Source organism: Myotis daubentonii, chromosome 7 (genome assembly GCF_963259705.1).
Source record: "Myotis daubentonii chromosome 7, mMyoDau2.1, whole genome shotgun sequence".
In the NCBI taxonomy this organism is placed as follows: Eukaryota; Metazoa; Chordata; class Mammalia; order Chiroptera; family Vespertilionidae; genus Myotis; species Myotis daubentonii.
Window position 1 is genome coordinate 69032224 of NC_081846.1, and position 16393 is coordinate 69048616.

Here is a 16393-nt window from a genome sequence, read left to right on the forward strand (position 1 = left end):
ATTATTCCACGTGCCAGGCACTGTGCAATGCTCTCTAGCAAATTAGTCATCCATGAATCAGTAGAACTAATTCTCTCATCTTAGAGCACCTAAGGATCCCAGGAGAATGTCCATCAACAAAGAAACTAGAAGACATTTCCTGACTTAACAGCATACCTTCATGCATTTTCCCTTTACTTATTTGGTGGAATAAGTGAGGATAGTCATCAGTCACTTATGACAGACTCATGGGAAGCCCCCATGTCATAGAGGAGCTAAAATGCCAGGCAACCTGGTAAAGTCCCAACTGAAGATTTTCCAACTGCACTGGACTTCCTGATATAACTTAGGAGACACGGCACACATGGGCTCCTATCCACAGGGAAACACTCATCCCTGCCCTGAACACAATAGACAAATATAGGCCATGCCTTCAGGTGTACAGAGGGAACGGGAGGGACCCTTTTGCAACACCTACCTTTCATCAGTCACTAAACTAGTCTCTTTGACAATCTTAACATCTTAATCTTCAGCAGTCCCTTGTTCAGTGAGACTCTCCCTGATCACTGAATCAAAAAATCAAACACTCACATCACATACCATGGACTTTATTTCTTTTTTTACTATTTGCTTGTCTCCTCTGTAATATGAAATCCCAAGGATGCAAAAACAGATTCCTGAAAATGTACCACTAGTCGGAACATGATAACCCAAACTCTTTTCCCTCCCAGTTATGGACCAAGTGGAAAACAGGATAGGAGGGAAAAAGGAGCTCTAACACTTTTCCTTTATTCCTGGTAAAGTGCATGGAAACTGCTGCTGCTGCTATCCAAGGCAAAGTGGCAACCCCACACCTCCGCTACCACCAGCCCTGAATTAAACTATCCACTTACGGCAGGCAGAAGGCTGGGAAGTCAAAGACCTTTCCCATGCAGCACAAAAGGGGAAAACAGTTTACCTGCAGGGAGCAGCCGGAGGAAAAGGAGACAAGACACATCTGGAACTCACTACCCAAAGTGCGATCCTCGGACCAGCAGCACCAGCACCTGGGAGCTTCTTAGAAATGCAGACGCAAGCCCCACTCTAGGCTTCCTGAATTGGAACCAGTGTTTCCAGAAAATACCTAGGTGATCTGCACGCATTTAAAAAGTTCAATAACACATGTGAATAAAACTTAAACTATTAACCCAACCAAGGATACGTGTTATAGGACTTAGGTTAGCAAGTAGGCAAAACCCTCTTCCTTCTACTATTAGGTGCCAATAATATGAAGAGACAGACAACCTCATTCTGAATTTTTCCAAGAGAAGACACAAGTGATGATTTTAAAATATGAGCTGGTTTGCTTGTTTATTTGTTGCTTCTTAAGGACAGCAGGAATTGGGGCGGGGGTATAAATCTCTACCTCCACTCTTAATTTCTCTATCTTCTTTCTTCATCTATAAAAAAGGGAGTAATAACACCTGCTATTTGGGCTATGGTTAAAATTAAATGAGATGATACACATCAGAGATCTTTGTAAACTATATAGAATTTTTTTTTAAGTTTGTTCTTGTTACAAAGAGAAAACTCATATATCAGCAGCACCTCAGGTTTTAGAAATTCAGCATATTGTGCCATTGATGGATCGCAGAAGATTTTACAAATATGTTTATATTCTAGTGCTGATCAAAAATGTGCAGTAGTAAAACAAACAATTTGATTTAAAAAATGGACTGAGGAGCTAAATAGACATTTTGCCAAAGAAGACACACAGATGGCCAACAGGCACATGAAAAGCTGCCCAACATCACTAATCATGAGGGAATGTAATTCCAAAGGACTATGAGGTATCACCTCACACTTATAAGAATGGCTATTATCAAAAACACAAGAAATAACAAGTATTGGCGAGGATGTGGAGAGAAGAGTACCTTGGTGCACTGTTGGTGGAAATGTAAATTGGCGCAGTCACTATAGAAAACAGTTCCTCAAGAATTTAACAATAGAGCTACCATCTCAACTAGCAATTTCACTACTAGGTATCTATCTGGGGGGTGGAGGGGGGAGAAAACACTAATTGGAAAAAACATATGCATCTATATACTCATTGCAGCATTATTTATAATAGTCAAGACACAGAAACAATCTAAGTATCCATGGATGGGAGAATAGATAAAGAAAATATGACACACACGCACACACACACACACACACACAATAAAATACTATTCAGCTTTATAAAAAGAATGAAATCTTGCCATTTGGGACAACATGAATGGACCTTGAGGGCATTATGCAAAGTGAAATAAGTAGGCAGAGGAGGACAAATATCACATGATTTTACCTATATTTGGAATCTATAAAAAGAACAAAACAAAATCCAGACTCATAGATATAGAGAACAGATTAGTAGTGGTTGCTAGAGTGAGGGGGGTTTAGGGAGTGAAAAATGTGAAGGGGATTAAGTACAAACAGTTACAAAATAAATAAGTCATGGGTATGTAATGCCCAGCATGGGTAGTATAATCAATAATGTTGTACTAACTTTGGAAAGGGACAGATGGTAATTAAACTTATTTTTTTTTAATTCAACTTATTTTTTTTAACTCTTTATTGTTTAAAGCAGTGGTCGGCAAACTGCAGCTCGCGAGCTATATGTGGCTCTTTGGCCCCTTGAGTATGGCTCTTCCACAAAATACCAACTTCTGCGCATGGGCCACGAAGTTTCAATCCCACTGCACGTGCGCACCCGCACGTGGTATTTTGTGGAAGAGCCACACTCAAGGGGCCAAAGAGCTGCATGTGGCTCGCGAGCCGCAGTTTGCTGACCACTGGTTTAACGTATTACATAAATCTCCTTGGTAATTAAACTTATTGAAGTCAACATTTCACAATGTATATAAATGCCAGATCACTATATTGTACACCTGAAACTAATATAATATCGTATGTCAATTATACCACAAGAAAAACAAGAAAGAAAATCCTGTTGACTTAAATGGGTAAAAATTCATGAAGAAGTTTTTGAAATTGTATAAGTAAGAAGCTGCTGAAAATACTTTATTAAATCTCTGCTTTTAGTTTCTGAATAAAAGTTTTGCAGAATGTATCTTTTTAAACTTTTGCAGTAGTGATGTTTGTTGGCAAATCAAATGAATTTTTTTAATGTTAATATTTAACAGGCCAGTTTCTATGAGATAAAAATGAGGAGCTGAGAAGGAAAAGTTTGAAGGTTGGCTCTGGTATTTTGAAAAAGAAAAACATTCAATTAGGTATATGTAGACTACATATTTTTTTCAGAGCTACGAATATAAAAATATATATATTTTTTAGCTTTGAAAATTCAAAACTAATGTCTATCTCACTCTGACTGCAACTTGCCAAATGATTGTAATGTAGAAAATGGTTATCCTGAAATATGGCCTCAATAAACAGTTAGTTACCCTTTTTTTTAATTAGCAGGTAATGAGATATTTTGTCTATTTATACAGACACATAAATTTTAAGTTGACGTTTGTTTCAAACTGATTAAACAACATATTCATATTTCAAAGATTATGAAGCTTTTCCTTGGGACTGGCCTTTTATCTTTAAAAGAAAACAATGCTAATAGTTTCCTTTTTCCTATATTCAATGACTATTTACTACCCTTTCTTGATGTGGGCTTTCAAAATACAAAGAAAGTTTGGCAAGTTTTCAATGTCCTTTTTTAAAGTCTGTTCTTAGGCGCTCCTATAAAAGCATAAAGAGTCCTTCTTAGGAGAATTGATAACATCCCATGTTCAGTATTTGTATATTAAGGATTGTCAGTTACGTTCAGTGCATTCATTCATTGGAATCCGTCCTGTTAATCTGCATGCAACTGATTTCAGGGAAACAAAGTGATCAGAAGAAGCCAAGTTAACATAACAATTTCTTTTCTACAGAAAACAGCCCAAGACACTATGGGCCCAAAATTCAGAGCAAGTTACTGTATTTGTACATTTTAAGTCACACTTGGCAGTTTCTCCAAACACAGTGGTCAGGAATTGAAAAAAATAAACATGTGTTTCCAGGATTTTCTTTTCACATGCCACACAGAAAGTAATGTTACAACTGTTTTCACTCCCTTTAAAGAGTTCGTAAGGAAGAAACATTTGCCCATTTGTGTTATTTTAAGGTAGATTTTACAAAAAAAACAACAACAACAAAAAACATTATGGGGCAAGATAAATATTACCTTCACCTTAAAAATGGAAGTTTAACTTCCCTGAAGGGATTTCTTCAAAAATCTGATCTATCCTTATAGAGAGATATTTTGTACTTTTTAAAAAATATATATATTTTAATGAATTTTTACAGAGAGGAAGGGAGAGAGATAGAGAGTTAGAAACATCAATGAGAGAGAAACATCAATCAGCTGCCTCCTGCACATCTCCCACGGGGGATGTGCCCGCAACCCAGGTACATGCCCCTGACCGGAATCGAACCTGGGACCTTTCAGTCCCCAGGCCGACGCTCTATCCACGGAGCCAAACCAGTTTCAGCAGTACTTTAAATCTCATACTTAAAATCAGAACACTTAGCACTTTCTATCTTCCTGGCCTTAAACAAGAGAGAAAATAAAAGAATCAACAAGTAAACAATTTTTAAGCAGCCAGTCTAAAGCCATTCCCATTTTGCTGAAAGAATGACTGAGATAAAGTCAATGTGTTGCTTTCCTGAGGCTGAACGAAGTCTTAGTGGCTGCAGGAGGATGAAAATCCACAGGTGTGCTTCTTATTAAAGACAGAGGAAACAATCCATCAGAGTGTGGATCTCAGAAGTCCATGCAGGCCTCCAGACCCAAAAATATCTCCACTACTGATAGGCCAGGTGGCCTAAATCTCCAGGCCAACCTTCCCCCTTAAAAAGTCTTGAAAATTCTGACCTATTAAAATGTGAATATCATACTTTGTACAATAACAATACCAGCCAGCAACTCATTAGGAGGAATTTATTTCTCAGTTCCCTAACAAAGATCTGGAACTACAGAGCATAGGATCCAGGGAAAAAAGTGAGTTAGGTAGAGAATAAAAGAGGAAAAGCATTCAGAGTGAAATCCTTTTTAGGAAAACTAAATGCTGGTGGAGACCATGGGCCCTATGGATAATGGCATGGCTCTGGCACCTGGGTGAGTGGGAGAAGATGGAAGAATGAGAGGATGAAGAGACTTTTCAGAACAGGTTGGACGCTATCGGGAGTGTCTACAGGGGAAAGGATGATTGGAAAGTGTTGTTATAGAGAACGGGGCGGGGGGGGGGGGGGCGGGGGGGGCGCTGTTCTAGCTATTGCACTCCTTGCCATTTATCCAATAAGTTGAAAACTTATGTCCATACAAAAACCTGCACAAGGATGTTTGTAGCATCTTATATCATATATGTCAAATAAAAGATCCTTCAGCAGGTGAATAAACTATAGTATATCCAGATAACAGAGTATTGTTCACAGCCAAAAAGAAAAGCCATGAAAGGAGGAGCCTTATATGAATTTCACTAAGTGACAGAAGCCAATGTGGAAATCTACACACAGTGTGATTCCAAGTATATGACAGTCCAGAAAAGGCAAAACTATGGGGACAGTAAAAAGATCAGTGGTTGTCAGGGGTCAGGGGAGAGGGAAGGATAAGTAGGCAGAGCACATAGGATTTTTAGGGCAGTGAAACTACTCTGTTTGATACTATCATGGCGGATACTTGTCATTGCACATTTATCCAGACTCAGAATGCACAATGCCAAGTGTGAACCCTAAGACAAACCATGGTTTTGGGGTGATAATGATGTGTCAATGTAGGTTCATTGGTTGTAACAAATGTGTCACTCTAGTGGAATGTTGATAGTGGAGAAGGCTGAGTGTGTGAGGTCAAGGAGTATATGGGAACTCTCTGTTCTTTCACTCAATTTTGCTGTAAACCTAAAACTGCCCTAAAAACTCAATTCTTTTTTTTTTTTTTAAAGTAACTGTTTAACAATTTTGTCAAGGACAGTCTTTTTTAATCTTGACTTTGGTTTTGTTTTTTTGGGCTTTTTTAAATCTTTGTTGTTGTTGTTTTAAAGTTATGGCTCCTTTGATATTCCAATGACAGCCATATATTCTCTCCCACCTCAAAAATAATAGTACTACCACACATTCTCACAAAACAATGCATACAACTTCCAGTCTTCACAAATTCTCTGAAACCCATCCATACAACTAATACAGTTGTTTTGTTTTATTGCATGCTGCCAAGTACCAGGCACTTTGTTAAGTACGGTATGATACTCTATCTCGTTGGTCCTAGCAACAACCTTATGAGGAAGACATTATCATGCCTATTTACTTAGAAAGAAACTTAATTGCAGGGAACTTTTTTAGCAGCTGCTGAGTGTGAGAGCTGAGACTCCAACCTGGGCTGATCCCAAGGAGCATGTCCCTAACCATTCCCTACCACGGCTCTGGGAGGTCATGGACCCCAGCTAAGCAGCCCTCATCTGAGAATGAGTCTGTTTGCCTGTTCCCACATTCCTATTCTTCTGTCAATAAAGTATTTCTCTAGAAACAGCATGTGGACAGTACACAGAGATGGACCTACCCTGGAATAGAAGGCAATCATTTGCAGCTGATTTAATTTCCACAGGGACCCCACTCCCGTCTGTCCTGCCACCTACCAGACCATACGTGATGGGGAACAGCAGGTTCCTTTGTATACCCCTGAGAGCAGAGGACTTGGTTCATGGCTGAAAAGGAATATTCCATAATCAATAGAGAGTCATACCAGCTAATACACAAACCACGTGTATTAATAGAGATTTGTAAACTCTTGAGTAAATTGGATTAAACATGAATCAAGGAAATGGAGAACAAAAGTAAAGTCCCAATCACTGAACATGACCCAGACAAAGCCCTCACAACCTTCAGCCCCAGCTTCATGGCTCTGGGTGTGGAGTCTTTCTCTTAGGCCAGACCAAAGGAGAGCTCTCTTCTCAATGTCTCAGAAGGACATCAAGTCCAAGGCATGGAAAAGGGAATATAGTGTTTTCCCTTCTGGATAGGTTTCTAACTCTAATTTTAAATTGTTAATTAATAAATAACTGTCCACCAAGTCAAAAAAAAAAAAAAAGAAAAGAAAAAGCCAGAAACATGAATGTTAGTCTGAGATGTTTAGTCACTCTCATACCCAGAATTTAAATTTTCATGTCCTGGTGATTCAACCATCAAAATATCTTTTTAGGCTCTTCCATTATTTACCAGGAGTGTAACAATAGCCTTCCACCTGGCCTCCCACCACCAATCTTAACCAACACTGTAGATGCCATTCATTCTAAAGCATAATGCTATTGTTCTCTGCTGAACTTTTCACTGTGTTCTCATTTCTTTCAGAAGGCATCCAAACTCTTCAACATGTCATACAGGTCCGAATGTCCACCAATCTCCACTCTTTGCTCACCCACACCAAACCATGGGCACCATTTTTTTTCTCCATGCGTATTCATGGAGAATTTACTTGCCCATAACACACATCACACTCAAAATCTTGCCCTCTATCCTATGCCCAGCCAGAGCACCTCACCAATTCCATCACCTACATAACTCCAAGTTATTCAAGATTCAACTCAAGAATTGCCTACCCTTGTAAGTCTTCCTTAAAAATCCAACGTGGGTCAAGAGTGCCCATTGCTAGATGACCCAATAGGCCCATCATGTTCTAATGGCACCAAATAGGAGGGGCACCAACAAGCTGAGGAAAAAAAAATATTAGTCTGAAATCTTTTGATTTGTTTAAAGCAATAAAATAGTTATCGCAGACAAAGTCAAAAAGTTGCTGGTCTTCATTGTACTGATTTTAATGTTAAACATTATGTTTATGTTTAATTACAAAAGAGTACATACAACATAATCTTTTCCATGGCACACACTGAGCATCCCTCCTCACTAAGTATTCACATTAGGAAGATACCCCCTATAATTGTTATTTTTTCTTGAACCGCATCCCAACTAGAATGCAAATTCCTACTGAACATGAATTTGCGGCTTTCCTTGTTTATACCCAGTTGTCAGTGTGCCTGTCAAATACTAGGAGTTCAATCAATGCTTATATACAGGAGGAAAATTTGGCTGTAAGGGAGGATGGAAGGAAAGAAGAAAGAGAATGAAGAAAGAGGGAGCAAGGAAGGAAGTTCCTTCTAACGCTAATATTCTATGCTTCTAATTCTGAAAGTGAATTCTCAATGCCCCTTTTGCCCTGGTATCTTTGTTAGCAATATATAGAAAGGCAGCTTTTAACTTGGGCAACTCTGAAGGCAACTAAAATCAGTCTTTGTGAAGCCCAGTTTACTGTAAGGATGAGCTGATTATTCCATGGCTCTAACCTAGAAAGGTTTTTTAACATGAATCCAGTCTCATCTTCTAGCTCCCACAGGATACATAACTAGACACTATCCACCATCTTCCCTGACCTGCCTGTTTTCTAATACATACGCTCTGGGCCACCAGGGTCTCTGATACAAGCCAAAGGATCCCAGAAGCTGGACACCTCTACATGTCAATGTTCAGAGGAATCTTAACCTGAGACTATCCAGTAAATGGTCCCCAAAGCAGTGTGTTCTGCTCACACCAACCCAAGGGCAAAGGCATGCCCCTTCTACCCTACTTGCAAAATGACAAAAGCCTACAAATTCAGTAAGTCATGAGGCCCCTTTTTTTCCATTAAAAAATAATAAAAGGCTAAACTGAGACATATGCTAAATGAGAGCCAAAGTATTTTGAAAAGTTACAATGAATTCTTATGACAGAAATTATATTATGCATAATATAAACATCTGTATTTAAGGAAGATAATGGTTTAGCTCCAGGAAATAATAGCTAAGCAGTGATGACTTAAGCAAATGTTTTACAATTAATGGAAATAAAAATTACATATCATTATAGCTAAGAGATGCTGAGAGAATGGGACAGGAGGTAACTCATACCAATGGACTCTAATGCAAGATAGAATTAAAGTTTCTATTAAAAAAAAAAAAAAAAAGACTCTCCCCTAAAAAGGGAAACTGCAAAAAGATGAAACTTCTTGAAGCTCAAAGATGTTAAATTCTACTCTTTAAACCCCATTACATATGTAGTTACTGGCATAGCCATTTCTTACCTTCACTGGAGTCAATTTGCCTCTTAAAATGAGATATTTAAAGGCAGACTGTCGGCCTGGTGTCTTGGATGGCAGATCAGAGTTCCAAAGCCCTTAAGACGCTGCAGCACTAGTTCTTACTAAATCATAATTAACTTCATTGGGAGTTACATGATAGCAACTTAGAACAGAATTTGGCCGAACATTTTAGTGTTCTTCCACTTGGTAATTACTACTTCAGTGGGAATCTCAAGTAAGAAACAGAGGGCAGAATTTGGCCCACAAAGAGAAGCACATGAAGGAACTGGCCAACGGTATAATGCCAATAACAGAGAGTATGAAAGTCTCCCTTGAAGCATCCCTGTTAGCTCGTTGATTTCATCGTGAATGTAAATTCAACCAAAATGGCTACTCAGATTCTTTACCAACTCTCCATGAAGGACCATTTGTAGGGGAGAATACAGCTAGGGAATGGCTCCATATACCAGATAACCACCCTAGAAGAGCAACTATGAATAAACTAAGGAGAGAGCTGGATGCTGTTTGGCAGGTTAACCACGTAACAAATTCTTGTTGATTCAAAAAAAGGAGCCATCACAGCTCCAATTTGGACATTAAATATCTGAAAAATAAAATTTAGCCCACTTGTGCTTCACCATGAAAATCCAATACTAGGTTCAGAATGATAGTTACAATGATAGTTGTACATTAGAGAATTTCCAATTGTACCAGTATAATATACAAGTTTTCAGTAATTATACAATTTGCAATTTTTCAGTACCATTAATTGAGGAACCTAACTTTTCCTGAAATACTATCGCTTTCTCCTTCAACAGTCTTGATCTAATTTTTGTCATGAAAATTGAGATTTTTTTGCTTGCTTGCTTTAAATTACAGTATTTAGCTTAAAAAAAAAACCACTTAATTTTAGGATATTATCAATTTGATATTTGAATTTCAAGAACACTCAAAATCACAAACTGATGCAGAACATAGCAAGGCTAAATTTTTAGAATATAGTGTTACCTGTGTTCCTCCCAGTGACTCACCTGAAGCACTGAACAAGATAACTAATTCATTGCCTGAGGGCTAACCCACAATCCCCTTGATGTAGTGTCTTGGACAGATTTTCAGTTGAAGGCCAGGAACAACACTTCCCCAATAGCCCAGAGCTAACTCTTCTTTATCTTCAAATCTCATTCTTTACTCCAACACCTCACCTCCCCCTTATCAGTCCCTGGTTCTCAGTGCTCCCCTCCCCTCAGCTTTGAAAAACAAAAGAAAAATATGCATATGCCCTTCCAAGGAAGGCAGACTGCTCTCCCATAGGCCAGCCCACCCATCGATGCACCATGTTTGTTAACATTCTGAGAGACATTTGTGCAGAGAACAAATTGATGGAGCCCATGTTTATATCAGGAATTTCAGAAACGGCAAGAGACTTATTCGTGGAATCTTAACACCCATTCAGACTGTCATAAAACACAAAGGACCAGATTCAATAAAAACTCTGTCCAACTTTCACAACACTGAAGTCTGCGTGAGCCTTCAAAACAAAATCAATTTTTCCAGTTTTGCAAAGGCTGTTCAGACTTCAGTAGCATGGAAGCCAGCTGGGGCATTTCCTTATTCATCCCCTAAATTAGTTTCAAACGTGGTTTGAGGACCACATTTGATCAGAAGAATTTCATTCTCTTTCTCTCTCTCTCTCTCTCTCTCTCAACATATTTCAGAATACATCACATGGAGAACAAACAACAGAACTGCGGCATATGTCTCATGCAGTTAAAAGCTTTAAAACTGGCCCATAAAACAGAATTCTTGGGTACACAGTGAAAAATATTTTTTGATTCCATAATCCATACTGCAGTAAAGTTGGGTATAATCATTTTTAAAAGTTGCTGTGTCCATGGACAGCTGTTCTTCATACATACTGGGAATGTTTCCTTCACATTCCTAAGGACATAAGAGTTTGACACGAAGCCAATGCCTCTAGAAATGGTGAAAGCTAAGCGCACCCCATACTGATGCTTTTACTCTCCCAACAAACTTTCTCCCACAACTGAAATGTTAAAACTTTTACCCCACAGCCCACATTCGGAGATTAGTCCAATAACTAATGCTCTGTCCAAGTAAAATACATTTTGTCATAGCTTGAAAATGTTACCTTTCACAGAAGTATAGTATTTCGGACCAGCAGGGAACATATGTCAACATTATCTATTATTACCCAATGTCAGGACCGAAAAGGGAAGGTGGGTGGTGGATGTTAATAACGACTTAAGCGATTTCTAAAAGAGGCATTTGAGAAGTACAAAGCCAGAAGTTTCAAATGTTTTGTCTTATTTTCGCTGTGTCAGCAACCTGCCCCCCCACAAGAACAAACCTAATGCTGCCTCCAACCCAACGCCTAGTTCTCTTTTCAATTTTAGCCAACGCTTTGCTAAGCTGGAAAGTTTGAAAAATACCCTAGAAAACTTCTCCACCAGAAAGGAAAAACAAAAACATATGACCAGCAATGATGAAAGCGACTCCCACTCGCTAAGAAAAAGATTTTCAATCACAGAAGCACACGGCTTTTGGATTTGAAAATTTATTTTCATTTTTCAAGCTACTTGTCTGGTGTTTAGATTTGGGGGTTGGGTTTCTTGTTTGACATTGGAGGAGCTGGGGGAAATGCCGGTTGGGAGTGTAATTGTATTTAAGCAACTTTGACAAAAGTAAGCAGAAAGCATTCTCCTCAACTAACAAGGCTGCAGAGGGGACAATGCCGGGCTCCCGTGGAAGATGGGTTTCCCCTGCAGGAGGAGCTAAAAGTCCCTTTCCAAAACAGTCCAGAGGAGGAAATGTGCCTCCTACTTTTCCTAAAGTTGGATCAAGATGTGGCACAACACATATTGTGAATCTGTGACTCACCAGGGCCCCTATCCTGGGCAGCGTGGCCCTAAATGGCAAATATGCTTGGAGGCACCCTGATTGGGAGCAATTACGTTCTCACTGTTCCTTTGGGCCATGCATGTCTACCCAGTATTTCTCAAGGAAAAGAAATTTGAGTTCTTACCTCACCACATGAGTATCTTGGGGAAGAAATTACGTTGGGTCCCAGGTAAAGGCCTGTGTCCTGAGTGAGGACGGGTACCAGAAGTACTGGGGTAATATGTCCCTTGAGCGCTGAAAATTTGTACACTTAACATCGGGGCAGAGTACTTGGGTTTCTGTGTCGATTGAAAAGTAGGTTCTGATTCACTCATTTGTTTGGTGGCTGTCAAACTGAGTCTTTCCCTTTGAAGGAATCATTCAAGAAAGATCGTAAAATAAAAGTATCTAAATAAACCGCTCATGCTTGGGGACCCTTAGAACTACAGAAAACTCAACCCATGGCCGAGCACGTGTTGCAAGACTGTGGAGGAAGGTGGCATTGCTTCCTCTGTTGACTTTTGGAGGAAGTTATCCTAATCTGGTCTTCCTCACTCTCAGTTTCTGAGGACAGAAGTCCTAGACCTGCAGGTTCCTTCTGGATAGATCACTAAGGCAGAAAGGATATTTCAATCCTAGCATTGAAGTAGTCGCTGTTGCTACCCAGACAGTATTTTAATTGCTAAGTGGCAGTTCATATTCTTCCTACAACTGAGTGAGGCATCTAAAACAATCAGGTTACAGAGAATTTTGCATCTCTGTGTGATGAGATGTTGCCCAACGCACCAAGCAGAGGAGAGGGGAGCTCGCTTTGTTCCTCAGCCCATCAGTCCTCTGGCATCTACTCCTCTGGGACCATGTTTATGTGGCTGGTGAGGTCACAGGGGTGTTTGTCTCTGGGGTAGAGTAGAGGGTTAACTGGACACCTTTCATTTAGAACAGGCTTCAGTGAAGCTCCACCTGAACTAACAAACCACAGAAGATGTTGTACAAAAATAATACTAACCTAGATAAACAGAGTGTCCTTTAGAAGAATCGTTAAATGTTGAGATGGAAAAAAAAAATTCTTAAAAGTTCAACCTCCTGTTTTTCAAAGATGAGAATTGAAGCCAGCAAGAGTTTAAGCAGGTTGTTGTGTCACACAGCTTAGTAGGTGCCCTGATGCCACTAAACTTTGGCATAGCATCATGGGAAACTGAGGAATAGTGTTGAAAGGTAGGCTTCCGGTCCTCGTGGGGCAGGAAATTTAGGTAGCAGGTTAGAAAGGGTATGTATGACCCCTGGATAAAGATGATGTTTATATGGGCCTCTCCACCTAGGACTTGGGCATTTTTCTGCAAGTTTGTTATCCTTCAATTTAAAAAAGAAGGAAAGAGAAGAGAGAAAAAATAATATTAAATGAAGTAAAAAATATATATCATTTCAAATTTTAAGAAAATAAAATTTAAGAAAATGAAAATTTACAAAATTTAAGAAAATAAAATACTAGATACAAAGAGGGTTGACTCAGGTTACCATTCCAACCCCAACACTGGGAAGTAAGAATTTTGATAAGGAAAACAGTAACACATTGAACAAAATAATAATAATATTAATAATACTTATCACTTGAAATGTACTAATCATCAAACAACCTGTTCTCTAAGGAGAAACATTAATTCGTATCATCATTGTATAACCATGAACACTAAAGTTCACAGAGATTTATTAACTTGGCAGAGGTGGCACGGCTCGTACTGGAACAGCAGGGAGGAGAAGCTGGGGCTCTGAGCGGCATATCTAGGTGTTCTCGCCACCACAGGCATTGCCAGTAATAACAACATCTTCCTTTTGTGAAGACATAGGACATTCTCCTTCATTCCACAAAATACACATAAAAGACTCGGCGCTTTATGGGTTAAAAACGTGGAATGGAAACCTATCTTTAAGAAATTTGTTTTTTTTTCATGAGGAAGTGAAACAGCTTAGTTTTCAAGATGTAAATTCAATTACCAAAAATTAATCTTATGGGCCAGTTTTGTCTTCACTTGCATTTTGAGGTGGCCAGTCTAAGAAAAGCTGAAGAAGCATTTTTAGGCTAAAATTGCCGAGAACTAAGTTCCTTTTTGAGGCTAGAAACATTTTTAGGGGTGGAAGTGGGGGAAGGTTTGATATTTTCATTTTTCTTCTCTGCTGCATGACTCACAGATAGACTGCATGCCTTATGGAGAGGTTCATAGACACGGATGAAAACATTAATACCCATTTTTGTTTATTTCACAATTTGGAATCTGAAAATGTGAATGATACATGATCTCTGCCACCCTCCATCTAGTAAAATTTGCAGAGGAAATTTTCAAAGCTTGGAAAGAAATGTCAAGATTGAAAGATGAAATTATGTCTGGGTCTTCTTCCTGCCCATGTCCTCTGAGCAGCAAGCCTGGACGGGCCCTGGGAGCATTGCCAGTGCTAATGTTGAGCACGTTAATTTGTGTGATAGCCTCCTGGGTGAATAGGTCAGATGCTCTGCTTCAGAGTTATCCTTGAACCTTTTCCTGGTTAATATCACAATTCTTGCTTGTTATATTGGCCTGTGATTAATGGATGACATTTGCCTGGATTTGGATTGAGTGTTAATATACCATGTTAGACTGCCACTGACAGGCTCCCTTTTTCAATTTATTTGAGGCTTCTTGCAGAAGAATAGTAAAACATCTGATGGATCCAGATAACACCAGCCAAAAGCAGACAGCTAAAAGAATTGTGCCAAATTAATATGCCTCAAATAATCACGGCATTGCAGAATTTAGCCATTTATTTCTGACCCTTGAATTACCAACTTGCCACACCACACAAGTCGGTATGTTTGGTTGCCACAAGAGGAATAGCTATGAGGTTTTAAAGTAATTAGCTACAATCTAATTCACATGTGAATTAGTGTAACCTTTCTGAAAAAAAGGCTACTAATGTGAACTAAAAGCAGTTCCACTTCTAGAGATATGTCTTACGAGAATAATCAAGAGTACAGACAAATATTTGACTACATGAAATATTTCTGCCAAGCATGTTTAGAATCTTGAAAAGATTGGAAACAAACTAAATGCTCAACATAGGGATTTAACTAAATAAATCATGACGCAGCCAAGGTAAAGAGTGGTATGAAAGAATATTTAATGATACTAAAATAAATTCAATATATGATCTTGCATAAAAAGAGATTTTATAAATTACAGTAGGATTTATATTTTTAAAATGTGCATATAACATAACATGCACAGATGAAATATTTGTAATTAAGTGAACCAAAATATTAACAATAGTTATGATTATATAATTGTGGGTGGTTTCTAAATTTTTCATTTCCTATATTGTTACCTACTAAATTTTCTATAACAAACATGAATTTTACTTTGGTTAAGAGAGAAACAAAAACATTTTCTAAAATAAAGGAGAACTGGTCACCACCTTATAACAGAAGTATTTGTCAATGCAGCAAATGCAAAAAATAAATGTTACAGGTACATTATGGATCTTACCTTCTTTTCCATCCAAAGTGAAAACCCCTTTCCAACAAAATTCAAATAAAATATGATGTTTGTTTTTAATTACTGTACTTTTCTATATCCATCCTATAACGTCAAATATTAAAATTATCTGAGGACAATATTGGAAATACCTGTTTTAAACATAGCAGTGCTGTTCAGTGGACTACAGTCTTGATATTTAATCTGCTACTATAAGTTTATATAATCTTTCAATGTCTCAATTTAATTATTAATAAAAAGGGGACAGGCTGTGAGTCATACTCTGCTCATCGAAGAATATTAGACCAATCAAACCAAAAGGAGGCTTTAATTTCATTTGGTTCTAGTTCCTGCTTTAGAATAGAATTAAAAATAAATATAGAGAAAGAGATGGAGAAAGTGAGTCACCTAATTTACATCTAACATAATGCAAACAAGCATTTCTTTAATAGGTGTTCAGTAGCTGAAGTGCTAAATTGTAGCAACCTAGAAGCAACTTCTTAATGGAAAATCTTAGCGTTTTTAATCTTACCACAGATTTTTTTACCTTGTCAACTCAGAATTCATCTGATTTTGAAAAAGGAAAATCTTTTACTTGGAGACCAAGGTATGCCACAGTACACCTCAAACTAATTAAAGATGAATCTCTTCTGGAACAATAGTACAAAGAAAAAAAGCAAATTATATGTTATAACGCAGACAAAACAGTCATCTACCAAAAGAATATTGCCTTCTTTTAATTATTAGACTAAATCATTCCACGGAAAACTGTTTGGCACATAGTGAAGATAAGAGAATGATAAATATAATACAAAACACTAAAAGGAGATAGATTCTCTATTCAAGCAAACTCATCCTAGTTGCAAGTGAAACTACCACATAACAAGGCACCTCA